The following is a 13,438-nucleotide window of genomic DNA, read 5'->3' as shown; positions in this document are numbered from 1 at the left end:
ACTAGTACTTCCCCATATATATGTATGGAGTGAAGTTTGTAACTTAATAGAAACTGTGTGTTCCCAACAATCAATTTGAAGGCCGGCTTTTACACACACTTATCTCTCAGAACTGAGCATATGGAGAGACGTTAGTTCATCTAGCACAAAGGGAACGTGTTGCAGGGGACACTTTTATTCTGGTTTCTCATTTGGCTTCCTAGTCCCGGTTTGAATTTCCTGAATTTTTTATCTGTAAAACTGAGTTGGAGCTATTACATCCCCATATATTTGTATGGAGTATAGTATGCAACTGAAAATAACATTGTGTTCCCAACAAGCTAGGTGAAATACGGCTTTCACACTCACTTATTTCTCAGAACTGAGCATGTGGAGAGAATTTCGTTCATCTAGCACAAATGGAAAGGGTTGCAGGTGTAACTTCTACTCTGGTTTCTCAGTCGTGTGCCTAGTGTCGGGTTGAAGTCCCTGAAGTTTTCACTGTAAAACCGACTTGGAAATAGTACCTCCCAATATATATGTATGGATTGGAATTTGCAACTGAAAAGAAACTACTTGTTCCCAACAAGCTATGTGAAGGACGGCTTTCACACACAACTATCTCTCAGAATTGAGCATGTGGAGAGACGTTCGTTTATCTAGCACAAATTGAGCGTTATGCAGGAGACACTTTTACTCTGGTTTCTCAACTTTCTTCGTAGTTCCGGTTTGAAGTTTCTGCAGTATTCACTGTAAAACCGATTTGGAGCTAGTACAAACCCATATACATTTATGGATTTTAGTTTGCTACTGAAAAGAAACTATGAGTTCCCAACAAGCTAGGTGAAGGACGGCTTTCACACACACTTATCGCTCAGATCTGAGCATGTGGAGAGACTTTCTTTCATCTAGCACAAAGGGAAAGGGTTGAAGGAGACACTTTTACTCTGGTTTCTCTTTCGGCTTCCTAGTGCCGGTTTGATGTTCCTGCAGTTTTCACTGTAAAACAGAGTTGGAGCTAGTACCTCCCCATATATATGTATGGAGGGTTGTTTGCAACTGTAAAGAACCTTTGTGTTTCCAAAGAGCTTGGTGAAGTTCGGCTTTCATACACACTTATCTCTCGGAACTGAGCATATGGGGAGACGTTCGATCATCTAGCACAAATTTAACGGGTTGCAGAAGAAACTATTTCTCTGGATTCTCATTCGGCTTCCTAGTTCCGGTTTGAATTTCGTGCAGTTTTCACTGTAAAACCGAGTTGGAGCTAGTACAAACCCATATATATTTATGGATTGTAGTTTGCAACTGAAAAGAATCTACGTGTTCCCAACAAGCTAGGTGAAGGACGGCATTCACACACACTTATCTCTCAGAACTGAGCATGTGGAGAGACGTTCGTTCATCTAGCACAAAGGGAACGGTGGCAGGATGAACTTATACTATGGGGTAGCATTCTGTTTCCTATTGCCGGGTTGAATTTCCTGCTGTTTTCACTGTAAAACATATTTGGAACTAGTACCTCCCCATATATATGTATGGAGTGTAATTTGCAACTGAAAAGAAACTTTGTGTTCTAAACAAGCTAGGTGAAGGTCGGCATTCACACAAACTTATCTCTCAGAAATGAGCATGTGGAGAGACGTTCGTTCATCTAGCACAAAGGGAACAATTTGCAGGGTAAACTTTTACTCTGGTTTCTCAGTCTGTTTCCTAGTGCCGGTTTGATGTTCCTGAAGATTTCACTGTAAAACAGAGTTGGGGGTATTACCAACCCATATATATGTATGGATTGTAGTTTGCAACTGAAAAGAAACTTTGTGTTCCCAACAAGCTAGGAGAAGAACGGATTTCACACACACTTATCTCTCAGAACTGAGCATGTGGAGAGACGTTCGTTCATCTAGCACAAAGGGAAATGTGGCAAGATGAACTTATACTCTGGTGTAGAAGTCTGTTTCCTATTGCCGGTTGGAATTTCCTGCAGTTTTCACTGTAAAACAGAGTTGGAACTAGTAATTCCCCATATATATGTATGGAGTGAATTTTGTAATTTAATAGAATCTGTGTGTTCCCTACAAGCAAGTTGAATTGCGGCTTTTACACACAATTATCTCTCAGAACTGAGCATGTGGAGAGACGTTCGTTAATCTAACACAAAGGAATTAGTTGCAGCTGAAGCTTTTACTCTGGTTTCTCAGTCTGTTTCCTAGTGCCGGTTTGAAGTTCCTGCAGTTTTCACTGTAAAACCGAGTTGGATCTTGTACCTTCCCATATATATTTAAGGAGTGTAGTTTGTAACTGAAAAGAATAACTTTGTGATCCCAACAAGATAGGTGAAGGACGGCTTTCATAAACACTTTTATCTCAGAACTGAGCATGTGAAGAGACGTTCGTTCACCTGGCACAAAGGGAACGGATTTCAGGAGAAAATTTACTCTGGTTTCTCACTCTGTTTCCTACTGCCGGTTTGAAGTTCCTGCAGATTTCACTGTAAAACCGAGATGGAACTAGTACAAACCCATATATATGTATGGATGTTAGTTTGCAACTTAAAACAATCTTTGTGTCACACAACAAGCTAGGTGAAAGCGGCATTCACACACCCTTACCTCTCAGAACAGAGCATGTGGAGAGTCGTTCGTTCATCTAGCACAAATGGAAAGGGTTGCAGGTGAAACTTCTACTCTAGTTTCTCAGTCGTGTGCCTAGTGTCGGGTTGAAGTTCCTGAAGTTTTCACTGTAAAACCGACTTGGAAATAGTACCTCCCAATATATATCTATGGATTGGAATTTGCAACTGAAAAGAAACTACTTGTTCCCAACAAGCTATGTGAAGGACGGCTTTCACACACAACTATCTCTCAGAATTGAGCATGTGGAGAGACGTTCGTTTATCTAGCACAAATTGAGCGTTATGCAGGAGACACTTTTACTCTGGTTTCTCAACTTTCTTCGTAGTTCCGGTTTGAAGTTTCTGCAGTATTCACTGTAAAACCGATTTGGAGCTAGTACAAACCCATATACATTTATGAATTGTAGTTTGCTACTGAAAAGAAACTATGAGTTCCCAACAAGCTAGGTGAAGTACGGCTTTAACAACTGAGCATGTTGTTAGACGTTCTTTCATCTAGCAAAAAGGGAAAGGTTTGCAGGAGAAATTTGTACTCTGGTTTCTCAGTCGGCTTCCTAGTGCTGGTTTGATGTTCCTGCAGTTTTCACAGTTAAACCGAGTTGGAGCTAGTACCAACCCATATATATGTATGGTTGTAGTTTGCAACTGAAAAGAAACTTTCTGTTCCCAACAAGCTAGGTTAAGGACGGCTTTCACACAAAATTATCTCTCAGAACTGAGCATTTGTAGGGACTTTCGTTCATCTAGAACTAAGGGAAAGCTGGCAGGATGAATTTATACACTGGGGTAGCAGTCTGTTTCCTATTGCCGGTTTGAATTTCCTGCAGTTTTCACTGTAAAATAGATTTGGAACTAGTACTTCTGCATATATATGTATGGAGTGATGTTTGTAACTTAATAGAATCTGTGTGTTTCCAACAAGCATGGTGAAGGGCGGCATTCACACACACTTATCTCTTAGAACATAGCATGTGGAGAGATGTTCATTCATCTAGCAAAAAGGGAACGAGTTGCACGAGAAACTATTACTCTGGTTTCTCAGTCTGTTTCCTAGTGCCGGTTTGAAGTTCCTGCAGTTTTCACTGTAAAACCGTGTTGGAGCTAGTAACAACCCATATATATTTATGGATTGTAGTTTGAAACTAAAAAGAATCTATATATTCCCAACAAGCTAGGTTAAGGACGGGTTTCACACACACTTATCGCTCAGATCTGAGCATGTGGAGAGACTTTTTTCATCTAGCACAAAGGGAAAGTGTTGAAGGAGACACTTTTACTCTGGTTTCTCATTCGGCTTCCTAGTGCCGGTTTGATGTTCCTGATTTTTTTATCTGTAAAACCAAGTTGGAGCTAGTACCTCCCCATATAATTGTATGGAGTGTAGTATGCTACAGAAAAGAATCTATGTGTTCCCAACAACCTAGGTGAATGACGGCTTTCACACACAATTATCTCTCAGAAATGAGAAAGTGGAGAGACGTTCGTTCATCTAGCACAAAGGGAACGAGTTGCAGGAGAAAATTGTACTCTGGTTTCTCAGTCTGTTTCCTAGTGCCGGTTTGATACTTCTGATTTTTTTATCTGTAAAGTCGAGTTGGAGCGAGTACCTCCCCATATACTTGTATGGATTGTAGTATGCAACTGAAAAGAAACTTTGTGTTCCCAACAAGCTAGGTGAAATACGGTTTAACACTCACTTATCTCTCAGAACTGAGCATGTGGAGAGACTTTCGTTCATCTGGCACAAAGGGAACGGGTAGAAAGGGAAACTTTTACTCTGGTTTCTCACTCTGCTTCGAAGTGCCGGTTTGATATTCCTGCAGTATTCACTGTAAAACCGAGTTGGTGCTAGTCCCTCCCCTTATATATGTATGGAGGGTAGTTTGCAACTGAAAAGAATCTTTGCATTCCCAACAAGCTAGGTGAAGGACGGCTTTCACACACACTTATCTCTCAGAACTGGCATGTGGAGAGACGTTCGTTCATCTAGCACAAAGGTAAGGGGTTGCAGGAGAATCTATTATTCTGGATTCTCATTCGGCTTCCTAGTGCCGGTTTGTAGTTCCTGCAGTTTTCACTGTAAAACCGAGTTGGAGCTAGTACAAACCCTTATATTTTTAAGGGTTGTAGTTTGCAACTGAATACAATCTATGTGTTCCCAACCAGCTAGGTGAATGACGGCTTTCACACACACTTATCTCTCAGAATTGAGCATGTGGAGAGACGTTCGTTCATCTAGAACAAAGAGAACGGTTTGCTGATGAAAATTTACTCTGGTTTCTCAGTCTGCTTCCTAGTGCCGGCTTGTATTTCCTGCAGTTTTCACTGTAAAACAGTGTTGGAGTTAGTACCTCCCCATATATATATATGGAGGGTAGTTTGCAGCTGAAAAGAAACTATGTGTTCCCAACAAGCTAGGTGAAGGACGGCATTCAAACACACTTATCTCTCAGAACTGGGCATGTGGACAGACTTTCGTTCATCCAACACAAAGGGAACGCTGGCAGGGTGAACTTATACTCTGGGGTAGCAGTCTGTTTCCTATTGCCGGTTTGAATTTCCTGCAGTTCTCACTGTAAAACAGATTTGGAACAAGTATCTCCTCATATATATGTATGGAGTGATTTTTGTAACTTAATAGAGTCTGTGTGTTCCCAACTAGCAAGGTGAAGGACGGCTTTCACACACACTTATCTCTTAGATCTTAGCATGTGGACAGACGTTCATTCATCTAGCACAAAGGGAACGAGTTGCAGTAGAAAATTATACTCTGGTTTCTCAGTCTGTTTCCTAGTGCCGGTTTGAATTTCCTGCAGTTTTAACTGTAAAATCGAGTTGGAGCTAGTAACAACCCATATATATTTATGGATTGTAGTTTGAAACTAAAAAGAATCTATATGTTATCATAAAGCTAGTTGAAGGACGGCTTTAACACACACTTATCTCTCAGACCTGAGAATATGGAGAGACTTTCGTTCATCTAGCACAAAGGGAAAAGGTTGAAAGGGAAACTTTTACTCTAGTTTCTCACACTGCTTCGAGTTGCCGGTTTGATACTCCTGCAGTATTCACTGTTAAACCTAGTTGGAGCTAGTACCTCCCGTTATATATTTAGGTAGGGTAGATATCAACTGAAAAGTAACTTTGCGTTCCCAACAAGCTAGGTGTAGGACGGCTTCACACACACTTTTCTCTCAGAACTGAGCATGTGGAGAGACGTTCGTTCATCTAGCACAAAGGGAACGAGTTGCAGGAGAAACATTTATTCTGGTTTCTCAGTCTGTTTCCTAGTGCCTGTTTGATGTTCCTGCTGTTTTATCTGTAAAACCGAGTTGGAGCTAGTACCTACCCATCTATATGTATGGAATGTAGTTTGCACTTGAAAAGAAACTTTGTGTTCCCAACAAGCTAGGTGAAGGATGGCTTTCACACACACTTATCTCTCAGAACTGAGCATGTGGAGAGACGTCGTTCATCTAGCACAAAGGGAACGGGTAGAAAGGGAAACTTTTACTCTGGTTTCTCACTCTGCTTCGAAGTGCCGGTTTGATATTCCTGCAGTATTCACTGTGAAACCGAGTTGGAGCTAGTCCCTCCCCTTATATATGTATGGAGGGTAGTTTGCAACTGAAAAGAAACTTTGCATTCCCAACAAGCTAGGTGAAGGACGGCTTTCACACACACTTATCTCTCAAAACTGGCATGTGGAGAGACGTTCGTTCATCTAGCACAAAGGTAAGGGGTTGCAGGAGAAACTTTTACTCTGGATTCTCATTCGGCTTCCTAGTGCCGGTTTGTAGTTCCTGCAGTTTTCACTGAAAAACCGAGTTGGAGCTAGTACAAACCCATATATATTTAAGGATTGTAGTTTGCAACTGAGTAGAATCTATGTGTTCCCAACCAGCTAGGTGAATGACGGCTTTCACACACACTTATCTCTCAGAATTGAGCATGTGGAGAGACGTTCGTTCATCTAGAACAATGAGAACGGTTTGCTGATGAAAATTTACTCTGCTTTCTCAGTCTGCTTCCTAGTGCCGGCTTGTATTTCCTGCAGTTTTCACTGTAAAACAGTGTTGGAGTTAGTACCTCCCCATATATATATATGGAGGGTAGTTTGCAGCTGAAAAGAAACTATGTGTTCCCAACAAGCTAGGTGAAGGACGGCATTCAAACACACTTATCTCTCAGAACTGGGCATGTGGACAGACTTTCGTTCATCCAACACAAAGGGAACGCTGGCAGGGTGAACTTATACTCTGGGGTAGCAGTCTGTTTCCTATTGCCGGTTTGAATTTCCTGCAGTTCTCACTGTAAAACAGATTTGGAACAAGTATCTCCCCATATATATGTATGGAGTGATTTTTGTAACAATAGAATCTGTGTGTTCCCAACTAGCAAGGTGAAGGACGGCTTTCACACACACTTATCTCTTAGATCTTAGCATGTGGACAGACGTTCATTCATCTAGCACAAAGTGAACGAGTTGCAGTAGAAAATTATACTCTGGTTTCTCAGTCTGTTTCCTAGTGCCACTTTGAAGTTCCTGCACTTTTCAATGTAAAACCTATTTGGAGGTAGTACCTCCCATATATATGTATGGAGTATAGATTGCAACTAAAAAGAAACTTTATGTTCCCAACAAGCTAGGTGAAAGACTCTTTCACACACACTTATCTCTCAGATTTGAGCATGTGAGGAAAATTTCGTTCATCTAGCACACAGGGAACCAGTTGCAGGAGAAACTTTGATTGTGGTTTCTTAGTCAGCTTCCTAGTGCAGGGTTGAAGTTCCTGCATTTTTCACTGTAAAACAGAGTTGGCGCTAGTACTTCCCATATATATGTATGGAGTGTAGTTTGAAACTGAAAAGTAAAATTTTGTGTTCCCAACAAGCTATGTGAATGACAGCTTTCACACACAATTATCTCTCTGAACTGAGCATGTGGAGAGATGTTCATTCATCTAGCACAAACGGAATGAGTTGCAGGAGAAACATTTTTTCTGGTTTCTCAGTCTGTTTCCTAGTGCCTGTTTGATGTTCCTGCTATTTTATCTGTAAAACTGAGTTGGAGCTAGTACCTCCCCATCTATATGTATGGAGTGTAGTTTGCACCTGAAAAGAAACTTTGTGTTCCCAACAAGCTAGGTAATGGATGGCTTTCACACACACTTTTCTCTCAGAACTGAGCATGTGGAGAGACTTTTGTTCATCTAGCACAAAGGGAACAGTTTGAAAGGGAAACTTTTACTCTAATTTCTCACACTGCTTCGTAGTGCCGGTTTGATACTCCTGCAGTATTCACTGTAAAACCGAGTTGCAACTAGTACCTCCCCTTATATATGTATGTAGGGTTGATAGCAACTTAAAAGTAACTTTGCGTTCCCAACAAGCTAGGTGAAGGACGGCTTTCACACACACTTATCTCTCAGAACTGAGCATGACGATAGACGTTCGTTCATCTAGCACAAAGGGAACGAGTTGCAGGAGAAACTTTATTCTGGTTTCTCAGTCTGTTTCCTAGTGCCGGTTTGAAGTTCCTGCAGTTTTCACTGTAAAACCGAGTTGGAGCTAGTACCATCCCATATATATATATGGATTATAGTTTGCAACTGAAAAGAATCTATGTGTTCCCAACAAGCTAGGTGAAGGATGGCTTGCACACACACTTATCTCTCAGTAATGAGCATGTGGAGGGAAGTTCGTTCATCTAGCAAAAAGGGAACGGGTTGCAGGGGACACTTTTACTCTGCTTTCTCATTCGGCTTCCTAGTGCCTTTTTGATGTTCCTGCTGTTTTATCTGTATAACCGAGTTGGAGCTAGTACCTACCCATCTATATGTATGTAGTGTAGTTTGCACCTGAAAAGAAACTTTGTGTTCCCAACAAGCTAGTTGAAAGATGGCTTTCACACACAATTCTCTCTCAGAACTGAGCATGTGGAGAGACGTTCGTTCATCTAGCAAAAAAAGAAGGGGTTGAAGGAGAAACTTTTTCTCTGGTTTCTCACTCTGCTTCGTATTGACGATATGGAGTTCCTGCAGTATTCAATATAATACCTATTTGGGGCTAGTACCGGCCATATATATGTATGCAGTATAGTTTGCAAACTGAAAAGAAACTTTGTGTTCCCAACAAGCTAGGTGAATTACGGCTATCACACAGACTTAACACTCTGAACTGAGCATGTGGAGAGACGTTCGTTCATCTAGCACAAAGGGAACGGGTTGCAGGAGAAACTTTTTCTGTGGTTTCTCAGTCGGCCTCCAAGTGCCGGTTTGATGTTCCTGCAGTTTTCACTGTAAAACCGAGTTGGAGTAGGTTCCAACCCATATATATGTATGGATTGTAGTTTGCAACTGAAAAGAATCTCTTTGTTCCCAACAAGCTAGGTGAAGGAAGGCTTTCACACACACTTATCTCTCAGAATTGAGCATGTGGACAGGCGTTCGTTTATCTAGCACAAAGGGAGCGGGATGCAGGAGACAATTTTATTCTGGTTTCTCAATCTGCTTCGTAGTGCCGTTTGGAAGTTCCCGCAGTATTCACTGTAAAACCGAGTTGGAGCTATTGCCTCCTCATATATATGTATGGAGTGTAGTATGCAACTGAAAAGAAACTTGGGTTCCCAACAAGCTAGGTGAAGGACGGCTTTCAAACACTCTTAGCTCTCAGAACTGAGCATGTGGAGAGACGTTCATTCATCTAGCACAAAGGGAACGGGTTGCAAGAGAAACTTTTACTCTGCTTTCTCAGTCGGCTTCCTAGTGCCTGTTTGATGTTCCTGTTGTTTTATCTGTAAAACCGAATTGGAGCTTGTACCTCCCCATAAATATTTATGGAGTGTTGTTTGCAACTGTAAAGAAACTTTGTGTTACCAACAAGCTAGGTGAAGGAAGACTATAACACACACTTAACTCTCAGAATTGAGCATGTGGAGAGACGTTCGTTCATATAGCACAAAGGGAACGGGTTGCTGGAGAAAATTTTACTCTCGGTTCTCAGTCGGCTTCCTACTGCCGGTTAGATGTTCCTGCAGTTTTCACTCTAAAACCGAGTTGATCTAGTACCATCCCATATATATATATGGATAGTAGTTTGCAACTGAAAAGAAAATATGTGTTCCCAACAATCTAGGTGAAGGTCGGCTTTCACAACTGAGCATGTGGAGAGACGTTCATTCATCTAGCAAAAAGAGAACGGGTTGCAGGGGAAACTTGTACTCTGGTTTCTCAGTCGTCTTCCTAGTGCCGGATTGATGTCCCTGCAATTTTCACTGTAAACCCGAGTTGGAGCTATTACCAACCCATATATACGTATGGATTGTAGTTTGCAACTGAAAAGAAACTTTGTGTTCCCAACAAGCTTGGTGAAGGACGGCTTTCACACACACTTCTCTCTCAGAACTGAGCATGTGGAGAGACGTTCGTTCATCTAGCACAAAGGGAACCGGTTGCAGGTGACACTTTTACTCTGGTTTCTCATTCGGCTTCCTAGTGCCTGTTTGATGTTCCTCATTTTTTAATCTGTAAATCCGAGTTGGAGCTAGTACATCCCCATATATATGTATGGAGTGTAGTTTGCAACTGTAAAGTATCTTTGTGTTCCCATCAACCTAGTTGAAGGATGGCTTTCACACACACATATCTCTCAGACCTGAGCATGTGGAGAGACTTTCGTTCATCTAGCACAAACGGAAAGGGTTGAAAGGGAAACTTTTCCTCTAGTTTCTCACACTGCTTCGAGGTGCCGTTTTGATACTCCTGCAGTATTGACTGTTAAACTTATTTGGAGCTAGTACCTCCCCTTATACATTTATGTAGGGTAGATAGCAACTGAAAAGTAACTTTGCGTTCCCAACAAGCTAGGTGAAGTACGGCTTTCACACAGACTTATCACTCAGAACTGAGCATGTGGAGAGACGTTCGTTCATCTAGCAAAAAGGGAACGGGTTGCAGGAGAATCTATTTCTCCGGTTTCTCAGTCTGTTTCCTATTGCCGGTTTGAAGTTCCTGCACTTTTCAATGTAAAACCTAGTTGGAGGTAGTACCTCCCCATCTATATGTATGGAGTGTAGTTTGCACCTGAAAAGAAATTTTGTGTTCCCAACAAGCTAGGTAATGGATGGCTTTCACACACACTTTTCTCTCAGAACTGAGCATGTGGAGAGACTTTTGTTCATCTAGCCCAAAGGGAACTGTTTGAAAGGGAAACTTTTACTCTAGTTTCTCACACTGCTTCGAGGTGCCGTTTTGATACTCCTGCAGTATTGACTGTTAAACTTATTTGGAGCTAGTACCTCCCCTTATATATTTATGTAGGGTAGATAGCAACTGAAAAGTAACTTTGCGTTCCCAACAAGCTAGGTGAAGGACGGCTTTCACACACAATTATCTCTCAGAACTGAGCATGACGATAGACGTTCGTTCATATAGCATAAAGGGAACGAGTTGCAGGAGAAACTTTATTCTGGTTTCTCAGTCTGTTTCCTAGTGCCGGTTTGAAGTTCCTGCAGTTTTCACTGTAATACCGAGTTGGAGCTAGTCCAATCCCATATATATATATGGATTATCGTTTGCAACTGAAAAGAATCTATGTGTTCCCAACAAGCTAGGTGAAGGATGGCTTGCACACACACTTATCTCTCAGTAATGAGCATGTGGAGGGAAGTTCGTTCATCTAGCAAAAAGGGAACGGGTTGCAGGGGACACTTTTACTCTGCTTTCTCATTCGGCTTCCTAGTGCCTTTTTGATGTTCCTGCTGTTTTATCTGTAAAACCGAGTTGGAGCCAGTACCTACCAATCTATATGTATGTAGTGTAGTTTGCACCTGAAAAGTAACTTTGTGTTCCCAACAAGCTAGTTGAAGGATGGCTTTCACACACACTTCTCTCTCAGAACTGAGCATGTGTAGAGACGTTCGTTCATCTAGCAAAAAAAGAATGGGTTGAAGGAGAAACTTTTTCTCTGGTTTCTCACTCTGCTTCGTAGTGACGGTATGGAGTTCCCGCAGTATTCAATATAATAACTATTTGGGGCTAGTACCGGCCATATGTATGTATGGAGTATAGTTTGCAAACTGAAAAGAAACTTTGTGTTCCCAACAAGCTAGGTGAATTACGGCTATCACACAGACTTATCACTCTGAACTGAGCATGTGGAGAGACGTTCGTTCATCTAGCACAAAGGGAACGGCTTGCATGAGAAACTGTTTCTCTGGTTTCTCAGTCGGCCTCCAAGTGCCGGTTTGATGTTCCTGCAGTTTTCACTGTAAAACCGAGTTGGAGTAGGTTCCAACCCATATATATGTATGGATTGTAGTTTGCAACTGAAAAGAATCTTTGTGTTCCCAACAAGCTTGTTGAAGGACGGCTTTCACACACACATATCTCTCAGAACTGAGCATGTGGAGAGACGTTCGTTCATCTAGCACAATGGGAACGGGTTGCATGTGACACTTTTACTCTGGTTTCTCATTCGGCTTCCTAGTGCCTGTTTGATGTTCCTCATTTTTTTATCTGTAAAACCGAGTTGGAGCTAGTACCACCCAATATATATGTATGGATTTTAGTTTGCAACTGTAAAGTATCTTTGTGTTCCCAACAACGTAGGTGAAGGACGGCTTTCACACACACTTTTCTCTCAGAACTGAGCATGTGGAGAGACTTTTGTTCATCTAGCACAAAGGGAACAGTTTGAAAGGGAAACTTTTACTCTAGTTTCTCACACTGCTTCGTAGTGCCGGTTTGATACTCCTGCAGTATTCACTGTAAAACCGAGTTGCAACTAGTACCTCCCCTTATATATGTATGTAGGGTTGATAGCAACTTAAAAGTAACTTTGCATTCCCAACAAGCTAGGTGAAGGAAGGCTTTCACACACACTTATCTCTCAGAACTGAGCATGACGATAGACGTTCGTTCATCTAGCACAAAGGGAACGAGTTGCAGGAGAAACTTTATTCTGGTTTCTCAGTCTGTTTCCCAGTGCCGGTTTGAAGTTCCTGCAGTTTTCACTGTAAAACCGATTTGGAGCTAGTACCATCCCATATATATATATGGATTATAGTTTGCAACTGAAAAGAATCTATGTGTTCCCAACAAGCTAGGTGAAGGATGGCTTGCACACACACTTATCTCTCAGTAATGAGCATGTGGAGGGAAGTTCGTTCATCTAGCAAAAAGGGAACGGGTTGCAGGGGACACTTTTACTCTGCTTTCTCATTCGGCTTCCTAGTGCCTTTTTGATGTTCCTGCTGTTTTATCTGTATAACCGAGTTGGAGCTAGTACCTACCCATCTATATGTATGTAGTGTAGTTTGCACCTGAAAAGAAACTTTGTGTTCCCAACAAGCTAGTTGATAGATGGCTTTCACACACAATTCTCTCTCAGAACTGAGCATGTGGAGAGACGTTCGTTCATCTAGCAAAAAAAGAAGGGGTTGAAGGAGAAACTTTTTCTCTGGTTTCTCACTCTGCTTCGTATTGACGATATGGAGTTCCTGCAGTATTCAATATAATACCTATTTGGGGCTAGTACCGGCCATATATATGTATGCAGTATAGTTTGCAAACTGAAAAGAAACTTTGTGTTCCCAACAAGCTAGGTGAATTACGGCTATCACACAGACTTAACACTCTGAACTGAGCATGTGGAGAGACGTTCGTTCATCTAGCACAAAGGGAACGGGTTGCAGGAGAAACTTTTTCTGTGGTTTCTCAGTCGGCCTCCAAGTGCCGGTTTGATGTTCCTGCAGTTTTCACTGTAAAACCGAGTTGGAGTAGGTTCCAACCCATATATATGTATGGATTGTAGTTTGCAACT

This window comes from Camelus dromedarius, chromosome 18 (genome assembly GCF_036321535.1).
Source record: "Camelus dromedarius isolate mCamDro1 chromosome 18, mCamDro1.pat, whole genome shotgun sequence".
Lineage (NCBI taxonomy): Eukaryota > Metazoa > Chordata > Mammalia > Artiodactyla > Camelidae > Camelus > Camelus dromedarius.
Note: the sequence above shows the minus strand (reverse complement) of the source record.